Raw genomic sequence first — 19,387 nt, forward strand, 5'->3', positions numbered from 1 at the left:
TACGAATACCTTCAACCCTCAACCCTTCACGCGGCTAAAAGCGGGATTCTTTGCCTACCATTTTTTGTGTAGCTCTTCTTTTTAAATGGCACATGCAGAGAAGATTTTTTTATGCTCCTCTATTTGATAAAACGCAACCTCATCAGTATACCTGAGCGGAGACTGGAGCTATTCTCTTAATAGGCTATCCTAATCGATTAACTGCCTATGCATAGCTATTTTATACGCTTTGAAGAAAGTTCGTTTTTTACAATGCAATAAACATATGTATGTACCTACCTATGTTATCGTAAAATCCTGCTTTTAGTGAAAACGGGTTTTCCCTCTTAAAAGTAGTTTTCCTTGAGGCCACGGTGAAAACTAGTTTTAACGGGATTTTTCAGTCAAATAAAGTGTTCGCAAAGTGCCTTGTTCAAAAATGTATTTCAATTAAAACTAGTTTTTACTAGACGATACGCGTATCTAACTAAAAAAAAGCTTTTTTTTCTAAGTTAACAAAATTTTCTAAGTTAAAAATATTAAAAGTCAGTTTTGATTGAATAATCCTAGTTCAAACTACTTTTCATCGGGGCCGTACGGAAAACTAGTTTTCCCTACCTACTGAAAACGCGTTTTCACTGAAGCGATTCAGACAACTAGTTTTAACCAGGGAAAACGCGTTTTCAGTAAAAAACGAATTTTTACTAAGACATACATATATAGGTACAAATGTATATTGAGTCCTGTCTGTCAGTACTAAAATATTCATTTAACTCATTTATGCTATTGTTTTGGATCAGCGTTGCAGCAGTAGAAAATGAGCGATGTATTGATAAATTCCTTTTTATATTTAGTGTAGGTATATGGAAAATGTCTATGATATTTTCATTAGTACTTGAGTAAGTACTTAAACAATGAATGCGCAAGAAAAATAACTCTTCTTATATAACTAATATATGTACTATTAGAAACCTATAAGACCAAAATAGTTTGAAAAAGTTGCAGATAAGGGAATTTACTGCGTCAACATTTTTTTCCGGGCTAACAGTAAACCCATCGCTATCTCTGCCAAAACAAACGGTCGTATAGTGCAAAACGTCAGATACGGCCGAATTCGGATTTGGGAGCAAAAAATCGCGCAGGTAAAAAGTCATATACCGGTATAATTATTGTCACAAATTAAAGCAAAAAACAACACAAAAGGTATCAAAATTCTGCAAGCCACACGAGCAGGTAGAAGAAATTTATATAAATCTGTGTTTTTTGTGTGGAAAGAATTGTGCAAAAGCGTGGGACGGAACGTGGGATAACTGTACTCTTCGAGACAGCCGGCATCGGCCGAACAATCTGATGCGCGGAAAACGACCGAAGAGGGGTTTTGACAGTGTAGTGGATAGGTACTTATTTACTTAATTATATTAATTTATAATTTATGATAAACTGCCTATACGTATTATTAGGTACCAGTGACGGACCGTAAATAGAACTCGATTTCCACCGGCTTACCTAATTTTAGGAAAAAGGTATAACTAAACGAGCATGAAATTAGCTCCAGCTTGCCCAAGGGATAATGTTTAACGCGCTGCCGTTGTTAGGTACTATTTAATTGTTACCCTAATTTACTTAACACAGGTCAGCCCTGTCTGTATCTGTAATGAACAGTAAATAAACTTTGCACCTTACGCCCATGTGACGGTATGTAGAGAAACGGCCAAGCCACATATTTTGACTAAGGTGTAGAGTTTGTGAAGTTAGGCCTTGTAGTTAGGGCGTGTAGAGTTGGAAGCTTGGCTCTACATGAGATCAGAAAACTTTTTGACAGTGCGAGACATATGGTCTCGTCTTGGCAACATTTTACATGTGAATGTTTTTGGTGGGATACATACAGTTCTGCAAAAGCATTCACATTAATATATTCAAAGGTTGTAAGTATTTAGGTACCTATACAAAAACATATAAAAAAATACATAGTTCTTATTTCTTGACAGCCAATGTAGTTAATATATTTTTCACCCAGACGTGTTTATAAAGATACAAAATGTGCTGTGTCAGTAAATAAACAATCGTATCACAGTCAATACCTACAATGGCAAAAGGGAATGTGGTGCAAAAACCATCTCGTAAAAAATATTAAGCTTCTCCCAGAGTTGGTTGCAACGTGATAAGTTTATTTTGAAATAGAGAATCAAAATCGGCTTATGTTTCCTATTTTGAACTTCCATTATTGTGATATCTAATGTGATTAAGTTATTAGACAGAACCACAAAATTTTCAGCGTTATGAGAACAGCAATTTTTCATATTGATGTTTAATAAGATCATAAATGTATATATCGATAATAAATACCTGCCTACAAATAAAAACATGTTTCTGGAAAAAAAATACACAGATACATACTTTTAACTCCTTTCAGTTGTCTTATTCATCTTTATCTGAAAAAATCCAGTTAAAACTATTTTTTACCGAGGCGTTACGAAAAACAACTATTGTTTTAAAAACATATAATTCAATCCGACTCGCACTTGTCCGGCATTTTAATGCAAGTGTATTTTTATTTTTCTGCTTAAAACACTTATGCTCTTTCAAGCACAGATAAAAAAGTTGCAGTTGCTTGACACCTTTCGCTGAATAGGACTAAAGCTTAGTTAAGTATTTTTAAATAAGAACGTTTCAACTTTTTTAAAGTTTGGACCGTGCCAAGTACATGCAATATTGTTTCACGTGGAAAACGAGACTGCAATGTTTAAACTTTTTAATTTTTGACTGCACTTAAAGTACTAAAATATTTTAAACCGGCAATGTCAACCTTGCGGTCCATAAATAAAACAGAGTCGCACCATAAGGGTTCCTTTTGTACCTTTTTGGTACGGAACCCTAAAAACAGTATTTTATCTATTTCTTTACTGATGCAAATAATTTAAATTTTTCAATCTAGTCCCTGAAATAACGCGTCGCGACGCGACAGGCTGCTAGCATTCGCGTGTCGATGAACCCTAACAAAAACTCCCCCGCGCTATCAGCCGCGTTCTCACGCGTTCTCCTGATCTCTGACACGCCTGAAAAAGCCAACTTTTTATACAAGTAACTTCAAACAAATCCAACATGTTGTAACAAAAACTATCCGCAAAATAATTACGTTTTTAAGACCAGCCTTTTAACTTTAAGTTTTCTTTCATGCTACACCAAGGAAAATTGAAAAATGCTATTAGAATCTATTTTCTGAAATCCACTTTACACAAATTGCACTTGCGGTCTTCGTCGACAATGGAAGCACATTTACCTGCCACCACCTTGCATAACATATGAGCGTTTGATTGAGTTAGATTACACAATCCTTTAATGCACTTTTTGTGCACATTAGGGGTAGATATTAAAATGTCAGGCATGCATTATGACGGCACCGGAAGTCGCGTTTCACTGCGAATGTTGTTTCCGGTCCGCCCCCGCTGTGAACTCTCATTATTCTTTCAGCAAATATGTTTTGACTAAGGCTATTACCTCTTTCGATCAGCGAGCGGACGCGGCCGTCTCAAATGATCCTACGCACCGTCATTAATATAATGATTGAATCATTATCAATCATTAAAGGGTGAGGGCATCACCAGATGCTTTAACTAAAGGTACGTCTGGTCGACGTTACTTTGAAATTAAGCAAATTCCGTCTGTTTTAGTAAAACTTGTGGTAAATATGACAACCCTTTGGTCACCTTCGTGAAAATAAGCAATCACAATCAGCTTACTGTACAGTCACCTGCAATAATATGTTACTTTTCGAAGGCCGCAAAAATAACTGACACGATCTTATTTGTAGAGCCATAAGAGCGTGTCACATAATTTTGCGGCCTTCGAAAAGTAACATATTATTGCAGGTGTCACACTGTGTATCACAGTCACATAAAGTTGAAATGGAGACATATTTGACATCATGCCACATCACATGAATTGAAGTGTAAAAATATATGTAACAGTATGTCGCGTGCAAACAATATGTACCCACTGAGAAATATTTCAGATTGCCCGACTATATTATGTTACCTTTTGCTTGAAATCAATCATATCTAACTGTAAAATTATGTAACTTTTAAAAATCTTATTTACGCCGCTTAGACCTCATGCGCATATAAGGACAACCGTAAACTTCAAACTAACCCTGAATTGTTAAAATAGAAATAAATAGGTACGACTATGTTTATTTATAAATACATAAGTAAATGTACATACAATTAAGATAAATGTGGCTCATTTAAATACCTACATAAATACGCAACAAATTCAAACTTCTTCTGCGTTAAATAACAAACATAGATAAGCGACTGTTTTAATTAACCTTGGCTTTTCTTATATCAGACGAGGACTACCTTCATGAAATAGTGATTAAATATCTTGTCAAAGTTAACAATAATATCACTAACCTTTTTCTTTCCGACCTTATTGTGAATAGCGCACACCCTACGACGGGCTACCACCAGTTTGACCAGTGCGTTTCACGTTTGTAAAATGACGACGCCGTTTGTATAAGTCCGAATCTTACAATTTGACTTCGACATATGTACATATATTAACTCATAGGTACCTATCGCCCAATGCCTACACAATTCTCATTCCACAAATACGCATATGAGATTAATTAAGATTGTGGAAGTTCATTGTGAGCTCAATGGATAACATATTTTTCCTGTATTTGTGACGCCATGGAATGTGATTACCGGAATATAAATATTTTTTTCCGCAACCCTTATAGGTACCAACAAAAACGTACCGTTATAAATCGATAAATCCATATAACTGTCATCAGTTCCCCGTTCGCATAAAGAATGTGGGAACAAATTATCGCAAACACTTTGATGGCACGCAAAAAACCATTGCACAAAACATCACCTGACCAAAAAAATTAGACTCCCACGCTACGAAAGGGTTGGCGCGCACCTGACCTATATTGTCTAAGCGAAAAAAATGTTTTCTTTTGCGTTTTTTAGCACTGTTCTCAATCTTTACGCAGATCATACAGATTGCAATGGTTATACGGTAGTGTATCCCTTTATTGTGTCGAAGTCGGGATATAGGCAAGACATCTGAAGAAAATTCTATCATCATCATCACTCACAATACTTCATGAAGCATGGAATAACTTTTTTTTATTTGACAAAATTATATTTAAATAAGTATCCTTTAGTTACATTGTTTTGTCAATTAGGTACGAACCATTTCAACTAGGTAATTAAGTTCTAACGTTGTATTGTTTATCATTTAGGTACCTAACCGTCTTTTGATTAGGTTTACAAGGCGACCAATAGTTTTAATACCCTATACTAAAGTAATAAATTATCAGCGCATATTTATAATAAAACATTAATCTCTATGGCAATCTATTATTCCCTGCGTATCTTTACGATCAAATCACGCAATACAAGTTTCCCTACAAAACAAACACACAAAATACTTGTCCTGCCACAGTGCGATGGATGCGCACCCCACCTTGCGTAAGCGCACAATGCAGCCATTGTGCGCTTACGCAGCGCAGGTAGTTAAAGGGTTATCCGCTTATGCAAAAAACGCTATCCGATTAACACTCAACACGAGTTACCTGTTTATATGCTAAATAAGTCGGCAGCAACCTCACCTTCATCCCATACGCGTGTACCTACCTATATTTATATTTGCATATTTAATTAAGTATGTACCTACATTCTACATAGTTATTAACTCAGGTATTTTTTTACTTAATTATTCATCTTGCCATGATATACTATATAGTGACATTTGATAACTACAAACAAATATTAATATGCGAAACTTCTATAAAATAGCTTAACTCAAGAAAATTAATAAAAACTTTTTTATAAATTTGTGAAGCACTAAGTATTAGTGACTCATGCATGTACCTATTGAAATATGCTAATATAATCAAACACTTTTTAAATAAATGTCTCCGCATACCTACACACGAAATAACAATAAATGAGGAATGTAACATCGAAAACTAATCGTATTGATTGACTATTGGTAGAGCTATTAAACTTAATATTGTGTGTCAAATATTTATGAGCATTTCGTCACACGGGGCCTTTGTTACAGCATGTACGAGTACAGCAAGTATAATTAATATGTAGCTAGGTAAATATAAGTCATAAAAATCCATAAACTGCTATTGCAAATATCGGCAACAAATGCTAATTAACCCCCAACGTAGATCAATATTTAACGACGGCAATTCTAGCAAGGGCGGTTGCGAACTGTCGATCGTAAATACCGTGCATTATCGTGTCTGCGAACAAATTCATTAACTATGCTGTATTTCGCGTCGACCAGCTACAAGGGGCCTCATTACCCATGCGAAGCTAGTAGGCAGGGAGCTAGGGTTAGAAATAGCTAGGAACGGATGCATTATTGAGTTGAGCGGCGGTTAGCTAGCGAACTGCCCTCATTTCTCGCCGCTATTTATTCATTTTGCAACACATCGCCTGTCAGACTGACCACCCCTGTTGGCTCACGCTTTCTCGTCGATGAATTCGTAATGAGTTGGCTTCGTTAAAGGCCGCGAATTCACGTAGGGCCCTTGTTGTAAACGCGTTAACCGCAACGCGGACACGCGACCGAGCACCTTCATCGAGCTTTCCCTTAGAAACAACGGAGATATCTATCGCTACCTGGCTACCTATGTAGCCAGTATGTAAAACGGACCACTAGGTAGCTTTACTACTGTTATAAATTTTATAAATATATAGTCCTTGATTTAAAAAATTCAGTATACGAATAGGATAGGTGTGCTTTTATCGTCATACCATATTTTATTATTGTTTTGTGTCATAAATACGTCACCCTCGTTATAAGTGCGAACTTGGTGCAAACCCACAGGTAAGTACATGTAGCTATAAAATAGGTAGATAAGAAATAAAATAAACATAATGGGTCAATCTTACACAAAGAATCTAATGCTGTGTTTTTATTAAATGCTATTACTGAAAAGCTACAAAAACATCATCATCATCATCATCATTTTTTTGTGCATGTGTTTACTGCATGTCCCACTGATATATCCACTGATAATAAGAGCACTAATCAAATCAACCTATTCTTATGTACATACTCCCAGTAAATTGCTGCATAACTTACTGTGGGCCTAGCTCCAGAGATGAGTAAAAAACTGCATTAGACAGATCTGTCTGCGCAAATGCATAAAAAACCCACTGGGCGAGCACCATGTGCAGTCGCAGGTGCCCTCCGTTCCCACACAACCCTTTCAGCGACTCCCGCGCCCCTCTCACACTCTCAAAACTATATACAAAACCCGCAGCACCAACGCTTTTAAATTTCAACTGTATTCTCTCAAACTTATGTAACATTTTCCAATGACAAACCAATAGACACTTAGGTACGGTGTTGTGAATCTGGCTTCATTAGTCCCGAATCTACCTGTTCCAATCGTATTTATAGACGCTGTCGTGTCATTAGATTTATTGTGGATATAATGCAATCCTCTCCAATTTTTTGCCTTTCATCTTGAAACGACTTACAAAAATACTTTGATGCGTTTATGCTATTTTGATCGAACAAAAAGTTTGATGACACGGCGCGTTAAAGGTAGAGTCACTAGAGTCATACGATGTAATTGTCCGTTTAAGTGGTATAGGCACATTACGAGTTATCTTAAGAAGTTTTTTCGGAGTCGTAATAGAGGACTAAATCGTGAAAGGCATTAACTTGTGTGCAAAGGTTTCCACTAACGGGTAATGAACCCCGTACCTTCCTCAACATGATGTATTTGTGATAACTGGTTTCACAATAAATCTCTAAATATTTTAAACATGATACTTGTACCAGAATATCAATAAAATTGTTCGATACCAGGCATTGAGTAGGTACAATCTACAAACAAAAAAAAACCGGCCAAGTGCGAGTCGGACTCGCGCACGAAGGGTTCCGTACCATTACGCAAAAAAAAACGATTAGAAGAATTGAGTACCACCTCGTTTTTACAAGCATAACTTGCCTTGAAAAATATTTTATGAAATTCGGATTTTGAATTTTTATTAATGAATTTTGTAAATATTTATAACTAAGTTACAAATCTATTAACTAAGTTAGAATCTAACCCAAATTTGATTATGGTAACTGAAAAAAGTATGTATAGTACCGGATTGTAGTGGGAAATTACATAACTATTGTGGTATTCTGCCTTGTAGTAAATTCTTGAATTTGTGGGCTGAAACCGAGCGATAAAAGGTATTCTGATATTTCATTTTTTGCCTTATCCCGAAAATTAATATTGAAATCTCCCGCTATAATAATCTTTTCTTGTGCACGGATCTTAGCTTTTCTCATACAATCCACGGCAATTTTAGGTAGACATTTTGGAGATTTGTATATACTTAACAATTTAACACCAAATGCTTTAAAAGTGAGACATTCGCAATGCCCACCGCCTGGACTGTCTACAAAAAAACCTTTCGTGGAGCTATTGTCAAGTTAATTGATGCAATTATTATTTATATATGCGATAGAACCCCAGCCTGGATTTGCATTCGACATATTAGGGCCGTCTAGTCTGCACCCTTGCTCAAAACCTTCAAGCACAAAATTGTCGCTTGGGGAACCCCATGTTTCAGCAAACATCGCGATGTGAGAAGAATTAACGATACAGTCTGCTTTAATATCTATTAAGTGTTTTCTTAACGACTGAACATTATGAAAAATAATTTGAATATTATCATCACCCAGTGATTGTAAAAACTCGAACTGGGGTTTTAATTTATTTTGAATTAGTCTCTTCATTTCCAAATAAACTGGACTTGTGTCTAACATCTTGGCTAAAATCGCCATCTGATGTAACCAAAAATAGCCCACCAGCTGATGTAGCTCTGGAGCAAGCTACGTAAAGCATTAAACGTTTTACGTTTGCACTTAAATGAACCACAACTTTATCCATTGTAGATCCCTGCGATTTATGGATTGTCATTCCTTCAGCAGGTACTACTGGAAATTGAGACCGATGTACTTTTAGATTCGACGACTTCCATTGCTTCACTGTATACGTAGAAGCTTCTAGTGGTGTCCACTGTGATTCTATGTATAAATGATGATTTCGCGTATGTCGCGTAAATTTATTTCTTGTCGCAATGCCAACATTGTTATCAAACTGCAACCATAATCGCAAAGGCCTCCTTTCACTTGTAATTTTATGACGACCATATTCTATTGCCTTTAGTAGTCGAGTGGTGCCATTAACTAGTCCGTCAGATGTATCCAAATTTATAGTTATCATATATCTGGCACTTATTTTCAGTAAAAGTATTTTTGGTTAACCATACGTTTTAATTGTTGGTAATGCGTTAACAGATTGCAAAGCTTTTTTTTGCATTTGGATTGGGTGCACCAGAAACTAGGTCTATGGCCTTAACGGAACCACCTTCAGTATTCATTTGTGATAGTTTAATTAGATTATAACTGTCTACTTGTTTGTTAGTTGCAAATTACTCATGAAAGCATAAGAATGTAAATGATCGTATTAGATTCGTAATTGTTACATATTTGCCGTAACTTATTTTTAAAATGTGTTTTTCAATTAAAAGACACACCAAGATTGTTTATCTTATTTCTAATGCTAAATAAAAAACCCGTAGGGGTCGGATCAAAAACTAAGCAATTAGTCCGACTCACGCTTGACTACATATTTCTAATAGGTTTTCCTGTCATCTATAGGTAAAGATCTATTTTATGTATTTTTTTCAAAATTTTAGACCCATTAGTTTCGGAGATAAGGGGGGGGGAATGGTCATTTTTTGCCTATTTTCTTGAATTACTTCTAAACTGTTTATACTAAAATTATAAAAAAAATATATTTGAGATTCTCACATTAAGCTCTTTTATTTGATATGTAACATGATATAGTTTGAAAAACTTTATTTTTTAATTTTCTCATTTACCCCCAAAAGTGGCCCCCATGGTTAAAATTCATTTGTTTACGTTACATGTCCGTCTTTGGGTCACAAAATTTCATATGTGTACCAAATTTCAACTTAATTGGTCCAGTAGTTCCGGAGAAAATAGGCTGTGACAGACGGACAGACAGACAGACAGACAGACAGACAGACAGACAGACAGACAGATGCACGAGTGATCCTATAAGGGTTCCGTTTTTTTCCTTTTGAGGTACGGAACCCTAAAAACTATAAAGTATCTTGAACTAAGTACCTTTCTTTCACTTATCTGAAATTTAATAAATAACATTAATAATAAACAAAACTAAAGTGAAGTGGAAATAATTAAAATTAAATTAAAGATAAATTAGATCAAGCCGTAGCAGTGCACATAAAGTTATTTTTTAAGATTACACAGAATCGAATCAAAGCTAAACTGAAAATACAAAAAGTTATCGTTATCTGGATGTTTTGTACGAGTAGCCAATTAAAAGCAACCGGGTGACCGGCTGTCGAAACTGTCGAAAGGCAACCCGCAATAAATCGCAACCCTACACAAAATGTTTCCGCTCTGCTGTGCAGCAGACAAGAAAATTTTACCTATAATTAACTGCTCTTATTATTAATGAGATATCATATGGAATGCCAACTGAATTATTTTAGGTATTGATTGAAATTTTCACACTTTATATTTACCAATATAATAATGTTTAATAAGAAGGGACTTAATTGCGTATTAAGGTGCAGTAAGTTCGTGTTTTTCTCTCACTCTCACTGAGTGTTTTTTTAAATACCCACATTTGGTGTGTTTTACCAAGTTTAACGCCTCGAGTTCTTGACGTTAGTAAATTGATGGCCATTGATCGAACTATCATTTTAGAGTCTAGCAGCCCAATTCGATCAATGTTTATAAGATGTCACAGCGATACCGATCTGTCAGTATCGAAAGTGGCATTTTTGGTTGAAGAAATGTCACCTTTGACACTGACAGATCGGTATCGTATCGCTGTGACATCTTATAAGCATTATTCGAATTGGGCCGTAGGTCCTAGTATGATGTAAAATACAATTTACGTACAAGATTTCAGGATTATGAAGACTTGCTCACCTAACGTTACGTCACATATGTATAATCCTTAACTCTTTCTGCTATGACGCGTTTTGTTCGATATAATACAAACAAACATATAGATATAAACATAGATACAAACTTCCACATCTGAAGTCTATTTTATACATTTTCTAGTTTATTTAAAAGCTCTCTTAAGTTAATGGGAAAACTGTATTCTAATGCATTTCTTATTAGACTTAGGTAAGTAAGTACTTATAGAGGAAACAAGTACCAAATACAGCGGTGTAAATAAGTTTTGTTTTTAAAAAAACGTATTACGCTTTAACTGTTTCATATATTGACTTGCATTATCTACAAGAGTCAAATGTGTGCATTCCCCAACCGTCTTGGTGGTGGTGAATTAATTCGATGCGCGCGCCGCCCTCCTATTGGTCAGCGCGCACAAGCTGCACTCGATTATGCAGTTGCAGATCATGTCCGATATCATGTCTATTTTATACTTAGCTTTTTACATCTGGCTCATTCACCCGCTATTTTGCCTTTCGACCCCATTTTTAGATAACGCTTGTTTAATATTAATATTATTAGATGGTCACCGAAATTGTAGTTTCGGTTTTAACGAAACCTAATCGTAGATGACAAAATTAAATATTTGTAATGCAGTGAGTGTTTCCGTAACCGATATTTCTCATTGAAGCCTGTTTGCGTGGTAAAAAACGAGGAAGTTTGAGGGTGGCCGGTGGTCTGAGGGCAGAAGGGTTGCGGCTAGCTGCCCTCAGGGCACAGAGAAACAGAGGTAAACAAGCAGATGGCAGCGGCTTCAGTTACATAATCAACACTCATCGTATTCAAATGGGAATGCATCGATTCTCGGCGCAACGACCCTGGGTATGTTAAACGTGCAAACGAAACATGAGGATTATGTTTGATAGATAATATATACCTACATATATCAATTTTGTACATCTAGAGACATTCTTGTAGTAAGCAAACATGCAATAGGGTCAAGCTCAAACACTGATATAGCTATCTACCACTATTACCTAACCATTCCAAATCTTATTAGACCAAGTCCATTCATAATCTGTAACATATTATCTGATTGGAACTTCACTGATCTAACTCGCATAACGAAAATCGAAACCGAAAGTTTTATAGAAAGCAGTGCCTACATATTATTTGTAAAGTCACTGGAGCACCGGGTAACGACGATTGTTCTTCTGAGGCGGCAACAGGCTCGTCAATGCATTTGAGTCTATGTACCACGCTGTTCAAACATAAGCGATCATACTAACTAGGTAGCATTCACTGACGTTTGTTTATGAAGATAGCTACAACCGTCGAATATTTAAGCGTCGATGGATTTGGAATAGTGCGGCGGTTTGCTGTGGGAATAGTTATAGTAATGAAGATGAGTATCACGATGCGCTATATACGTAACGGTGCATTAGTGGCTGAGTCACAGGGAACTGACCTAGGGGCATGCTGCGGAGTGCATTGACGTCGCCTCCTCACTTATCACTGGCATGTCTCCTCGAAGATACGTTAAATGCGTTGAACATGCCCTTTCGGGCAGATGAATAACGCATATGTTTTCGTGTCTGAATGTTTTGGATCACTCATACTTGAATATGTCACGTGAGGTCAAAAACACTAAGTTTGATATACGGCAGACAGTTCAGTGTAGGTAGGTACCTACATAAACATATTATATTGATCTAGTACATGGTTAAATCTTTGCCATCTCGCTCCTCACGAGTTCATCTAGTTATTGTAAATCTTCAGAGTGAGAAGGTTTTCTATAAGTTATGTCATTCATAATCAAATGCATACTTTCCTACTCCCCCGCTTTCAGGTTTATTTTAAATTAAACATGAAAAATGTATTAAAACGACGTGATTTAAGTGTATAACGTACAGTCACCTGCAATAATATGTTACTCTTCGAAGGCCGCAAAAATATGTGACACGCTCTTATGACTCTACAAATAAGATCGGGTCAGATATTTTTGCTGCCTTCGTTGTGTAACATATTATTGCAGGTGACTGTACATATATATGTAGCTATCCACTAACTAATATTATCAATTCTGGACCTATGTTGTTAACTTATCACGGGTTAGACTTGGTTACTAAGTACTTGCCATTAGCTACAACTGCATGAGTCATTGTCGAGTTTTCAGTTACAATACACAATGTCCTAGGTATAGTTGCGATTCGTTTTATTAATCGACGTTGACGATACGAAACTATATGTAGGTACATCTTTCGGCACCATCAAACATCTTTCAGGGGCAACTATTATTTTCTTCAGGTCACATCTTGAAGGTGACATACGGATTGCTACGGCAACAGCGTTGCTGGTGTTACAGCAGCGAAAAATAGACGATGTTATCAATGTGCTAAGTTATCCTCCAGGGCAAAAGTGGACAAAGTAATTAAATACAAAAAGCACTATCTATTACTAGCGTAATATGTATATAAACACTAGCGACACGCCCCGGCTTCGCACGGGATAACAAAACCTTAACAATACACCTAAACCTTCTTCAAAAATTACTCTATTGATACGTGCCATCCTCATGAAAATCCGTTCAGTAGTTTATGAGTATACAGCGAACATAGTTACATACAGACAGACGCGGCGGGGGACTTTGATTTATAAAGTTTTAATGATAAAGCATGTATTTTGAGAAGTGATACGTTTCCACCACGCATAAACGTTTATAAGTTTCTGTGGCGCATCTTAGTTTTACATTCCTTGTATTTTATTTTCTTACACAAATAAATTTTAAAAAACACAGATAGCGGAAACTTTATTATTATCACAGAAAATATCAAGCGACGTTAACTTGACCGTAATTCGTATGATCTAACCAAGGCGATGATAAGCCTTGTTTCACAATAGCAGAATTATTGGCGCTCTAGGCCCGCGTTATCTTCGCCTTGAGATGCTCCGCGCAAACAACTTCAGTGATCGAGCTCACTGAAACGTATCGAAGACTATCGCGCGCGAAATTACTTCCATTTTAAATATGTATAGAAGAAACCTAAGTCTGCTTTTTTGCTATTGTACTGTAAAACTAGTATTACTTATTCATTTAGGAATAAATAATAACAAACAGAACGAAAATTGGAAACCTAGATAAGACCTCTCGTATTGGAATATCACAATGTGAACGGAATTTAGATAATTCGACTATTTTCATTGTAATTATGAGCAACTAAAGTAAAAATTGAGCAAGCATTAATTTTGTGACAGAAAATGTTTTGCGAGAATATTATGCTTCCGCACAATTTTCCCTCCTGTGTAGCAGACTCCCTCGGATGTGGCAGAATTTTCAGTAGGTAGGTGCATTACCTATTTGGTGTTTGCCCAAAACTATATAGTATTCGTGGTCTCGTATTTCTTATATTGTAATTACAGTCTCTAGATGTAGTAAATTACCTACGCTTAAAATGCAATAAATAAGTATTATGCTTTTAATTATACTTCCTACACAGTACCTTGGCGTTGAATTGCTTATTTTGAATCTACTTTGAAATTGAGACTAACCAATTTGTTTTATTAAAAATAATCTGTTGGCCATAAAATGAGATGAACCGCACAACGAACGCATGTCGCAAGGCCGGTTGCCTACTTACACATTGGGAAACATCTAGATGTCGCCTGCTATCAAGTTCAAATCAAGGTATTTTACATGTGTATTGTGGTACGTGACCGAGTGTTGTCGCGAAGGGCTTTTAGCAGCGAGCATACTGCGTGCGCGCCGCTGTCGAGCACCAATCCGCCAACGAGTCAGTGCCGCTGCCGCAGCCAAACATCGTCCATATGAGCATTGAGATAAGCTCCATAATTGAGCGTATTATTTTCTCTTGTTAGTAAATAACATGGTTATCTATAGGTATATGTAAGTAGGTCAATGGCGGCGCGTGACGCCAGTTCGGCCCTTCGCGAACTGCGCAGGGCTCGCCTTGAACTAACCGCCGCCTCATCAATGTCGGCAGCTTTCTTTGTTAAAATGATTTGATCTTAATTTTCGTTGGAAATTTGCACTGTGGTAATTTTAAAAGCACTGAGCAGATTGGGATAAAGCTTGTTGAGCAAGACTGAGCTGAGCTGATTTCAATACCTATACCTACACGCAATTTTGAGACGTGAAAAAGATTGTTATCGCAGTTAGACATTACTGCAACAATTGAGGTTTCCTCCCAAAGCCGTAGATTTTATGTATTTCCTCATTATCCTGGTAAATGGTATTAAATGGGAATCTCCACATTGACTAAAAATTTATGAAAATCATTCGAGCTATACCTACAACTTCTTATTTATTGAACAATTCCAATTTTATTTATTATTTAGGTACCTACCTACTGAAGAATACCTACGTAAGATCTGCAATAATCTAAGGACTATTATTATTTTTAGGACACGTACCTAAGGGTAAGTGTCCTAAAAAGTTCCAATTGCATAGTACATAGTGTCAAGAAATAAAAACTTTTTGTCATTTCATGTACTAGAGTTCCAAGGAGATACGGCAGATTATTCAGGAATATACGGGAAAATAAATGCTGGAGAAAAACCCAACGTGATTGGTTCAGTGATCCAACTCACGCAATATTCAGTACAAATAATAAGGAAAAGATCGCCGAGGTATCCAACCTTGGATAGAAGAGGAATTAACCAAAAGAAATAAAAAAAATAGAAATTACCAACATCGCCGAGTACCTAAGTCCCAAAAACCCCAAACGCTATGCTACAGCTTTCCTAAATAGAATAGAATAGGATATCATTTATTTCAGCATAAGTACACAGTTATACAATACATACACAGAAAGAATGAAAAAAGACTTAGGTATAACCAACTTGTAAATATATTACGCTCATGTAGTACAAAGCTACTGGAATGTGTGCTTCAGTCAAATAGAGGCATCTTTCGCAATGACACTCGCATTGTTAAATCGTTCTCGATAGCGTCATCGGCAAATTGCCGAGGTCGGTAGGACCCAGGCTGCTATTTCCAGCACTAACCGAGTGCGAACCTTGGTCCCAACCAGTATAAGGCTCATCTCGGATTACGCATGCTTGCTACAGACCTCGAGTTCACAATTAAAGTGGTTTGCCAGTGGGGGATACGCTTGGCGAGCGATGTAACAGACGGCCCAGGCTGCGTACGCGGCGGTATCTGGGCCAGCTATTTACAGCGAGCCCTCGCAAGGGACGCTGCGACTTTGACACGTATTCCTCCGAACAATATTGGCAAACACATTAAGATTGAGACAGTTGTATGAATAGGTTTAAATTAAATTTATTGTTTTTGACAACCACACTCACTAACCTACCTATTTTTCATAGACACAATACCTTATGTTACTGATACCTATACCTATTAGGTGTTTTCTACTTACGAGTATAATAATATTTTTAACAAGCTTTTATTAGGTCGACCTGTATGTAACTAACTTGTAATGGAATCTAAGGTAACTAATTTAACCATCTTCCAAGGATCGTAGCGTCATGAAAATTGGCAGCTGTATGTAGTTCTGATGACAATACAATAATATTGGTACTGTCGAACTGATCTGATGATGGAGACAGGAGGTGGCCATAGGAACTCTGTGATGAAACAACGCAACCTAATTGTGTTAGGGGTTTTTAGAATTGTCTCAATGAGTATTAGTTGTCTGTCGTGTGAAAAGTACAGTCAGCGATAAAAGCTTGTACCAAAAATGAAATTTTTGCCAAAAACTTATTTATGACAGGGGTTTATTTCTTCAGAATGTATATTCCAATTAATACAATAAGTATATATATCTACCGACCTTTTAAAAACCTTCAATGCTTCACAGATTGTAACATTATTAAGGAAATAAATGTTCATGCGAGTGTGTTAAGTAGTACCTACATGAAAACGATTTGCATAAGGGCCGTAGTCAATGCCCACTTGTGGTTTTATTATGCTAAGGAAATAAAAGGTAAAGTAAATATTACGAGCGGGCAACATGATGACGATTTGCATCTTTATTCTTTATTCTTTAGGGCCGGTTCAATGCTGGCCGTTAGTCGTTGGCCAGCAGAAGGTCTCGGCCTCTTAGGCGAGGCCCTTTGATTCGCTATTACCATACCATTTCATTACCGACCGATTGACTGAGCATTAGCGAAGGTCTCCTTTTCAGCTTGCGCAAAAATGCTTTCGTATGTCTACAGGCCCGATTCTCATGTAATTTTGCTGGCAGGTTCAATAATTAAACATATTTTTTTGGTCGATCAAGTTTTACGAAATTTTTCAAAATGGTGGAGTCATACATTAATTCACTTTTAAGCTATGCTCGTGAGGTCTACAACTCACGGTGCCACTAAATTAAACAATTTTAACAACTTTGCGTAGATACTAATATGAATTTAAGTAACAAATTTTTAGGGGCCCTGTGGGCCCTGACATTATCACTCTGGAGTAGTCCAGAGTTGCTTGTTTGGGCTGATAATGCACAGCTGAATTAATCCGGACCCATAATTTTGTCTACTTTTCACTGTGGCTCAAGTTTTTTATGTTGTTGAAAAAATGTCTAGCAAAATACCTAGTGGACTCCGCTTGTGCTGCATGAGCTTGGGCAATTATTGACAGATTCGTAGGAATGTCTCCGAAGTTCTTATAAAAAGGCAACTTCTCATATATTTGTCCTCCCGATTAATGACAAATATATAGTACCTATTCGGAGGATCGGCTTTAGCATCATGCAGGGCGATGTAAATCACAACCAGAAATTAAGCGTCATCAGTACCCTAAACTTTCAAGTATAAAAGAAACAATATTGGTTTTCTGTCTATGGACCCGCAACTCTAGTTCATATGATCATCCATGCCGCCCACAGCCCGTTAAACTGTATTAAAACGAAACTATTAGGGCGTAACCACACCGTCCGAACGCGGTATATTCGCGCAAGGCTGTATTACGCAAGCGTTACACGTGTCGCGCTCAGCCTCGCCGCGACCTCTTCTAACACTTCCGATTCGCATGCACAACAAACAACTCGAAATATTTTGAAAGGCGAAGGTGACGTCCATACGGAAATAAACCTTTAATGGAACGGTTCACACTCAAACAAAGCAAGGACGACATAATTTGCTCTTAAGTCGATATCTGAAATGATCCGTTGCTATTTGCCCTAAGTACTTTAATTGTCTGTTTAAAAACTAGACTCGACTCCAAACTCAGCTACACACTACTAAAAAGCCACCCCGGTGCTGGGTCAAGACTTATTAATTCCTTGACTATTTCTAGACCGAGTTGCCCTCACATCTCCGGAGGCTGAGATCTTGGTAATTTTGGGTTTAGTTGGTGGCGTTGGTGGAGATGTGGTGCCCTAAGCACTTACTTTTTGCCATCCCGGAATAAACCCCTATGTCACATCACGTAAGAATGTAACAGACCTACGTGCTTCGTTGCGACATCCCCCTAATTCGAAATTGGTCAAATCTAGAGGTAGATTAGCATATAATGCATTAGGTTTCAGTATATAGTTCAGTAGGCATTCTAGGGTTTGGAATGAGTGTAATTGAATAATTGACTTCTTGACTGCGCTACGTGATTGCGAAAATACAAGCTCTGTCTGACCCATATTCGTTGCCTATAGCCGTAAATCAAAGTGTAAACAGATAACGATGAACAAGAACAGTCACAAGCTCACAAGCTACGACAGCCGTGTCACAGACCTGTAATCTGGTCTAAATATAGGCTGGAAACGTCTTCTCCTGGACAAAAACATGAATTCCGTTCTTTCCGTCTAGGCTAACTCATTAATTACCTACTTAGCTAAGTTTATATAATCCTGGCCACCTATGTAGGTACAATTTATTTTTCCTAATTACACAGAATTACTTGTCAAGTAATTTATTTGATGCCTGAATATGTTCAACGCTAAAAAATCGCATCAACCTATGAAATATTTCATTGTTAAATATGCTCGGTCGTGTATCTTATATTAATTTTACAATTTGTTTACAAACCTGGCGTCTTATATTGTAATTTAAATCTCCAGAGATTGTTTCAAATTCAACCTAAGCGAACTAGGCAACAACTTTAACCAGTACAAAATACGTGGATTATTATAATCCGGCCACATTATGTGGCCGCCAAACTAACAGCTGTGCGGGTAGCAAACGTGCCAATCGTTAACACTCCGTAGCGTATCGTAGTCACCTCTCCCTATCACTCTTCCCCACTAGCGCGACAGTGACAGTTGCGTTTCGTTAGCTACGGAGCATATTGCACGTTGGCTACGCACTATTTAGATACAATACGCAGCAGCAATGCCCTGAAACGCAGGCATTTTCTAGAAGATACTACTAGTATCTTGTAACTATAGTGTTGTAACTTTCTAAGAGCACCGTTAGGATTCAGACTAGGTACACCACTGTT

General features: G+C 37.1%; 1 long non-coding RNA gene across 1 annotated transcript in view; it reads left to right on the forward strand.

Annotated features, from left to right (window-relative positions):
* LOC134806523 (uncharacterized) overlaps window positions 1-17,632 on the forward strand; it is a 496,946-nt gene extending 479,314 nt beyond the window's left edge. The window contains exon 3 of the long non-coding RNA XR_010146541.1: window positions 17,616-17,632. This is a non-coding gene — a long non-coding RNA (uncharacterized LOC134806523). The remainder of the gene's footprint in view (window positions 1-17,615) is intronic.
* The last annotated feature ends 1,755 nt before the right edge of the window (window positions 17,633-19,387 follow it).

This window comes from Cydia splendana, chromosome 3 (genome assembly GCF_910591565.1).
Source record: "Cydia splendana chromosome 3, ilCydSple1.2, whole genome shotgun sequence".
Taxonomy (NCBI): domain Eukaryota; kingdom Metazoa; phylum Arthropoda; class Insecta; order Lepidoptera; family Tortricidae; genus Cydia; species Cydia splendana.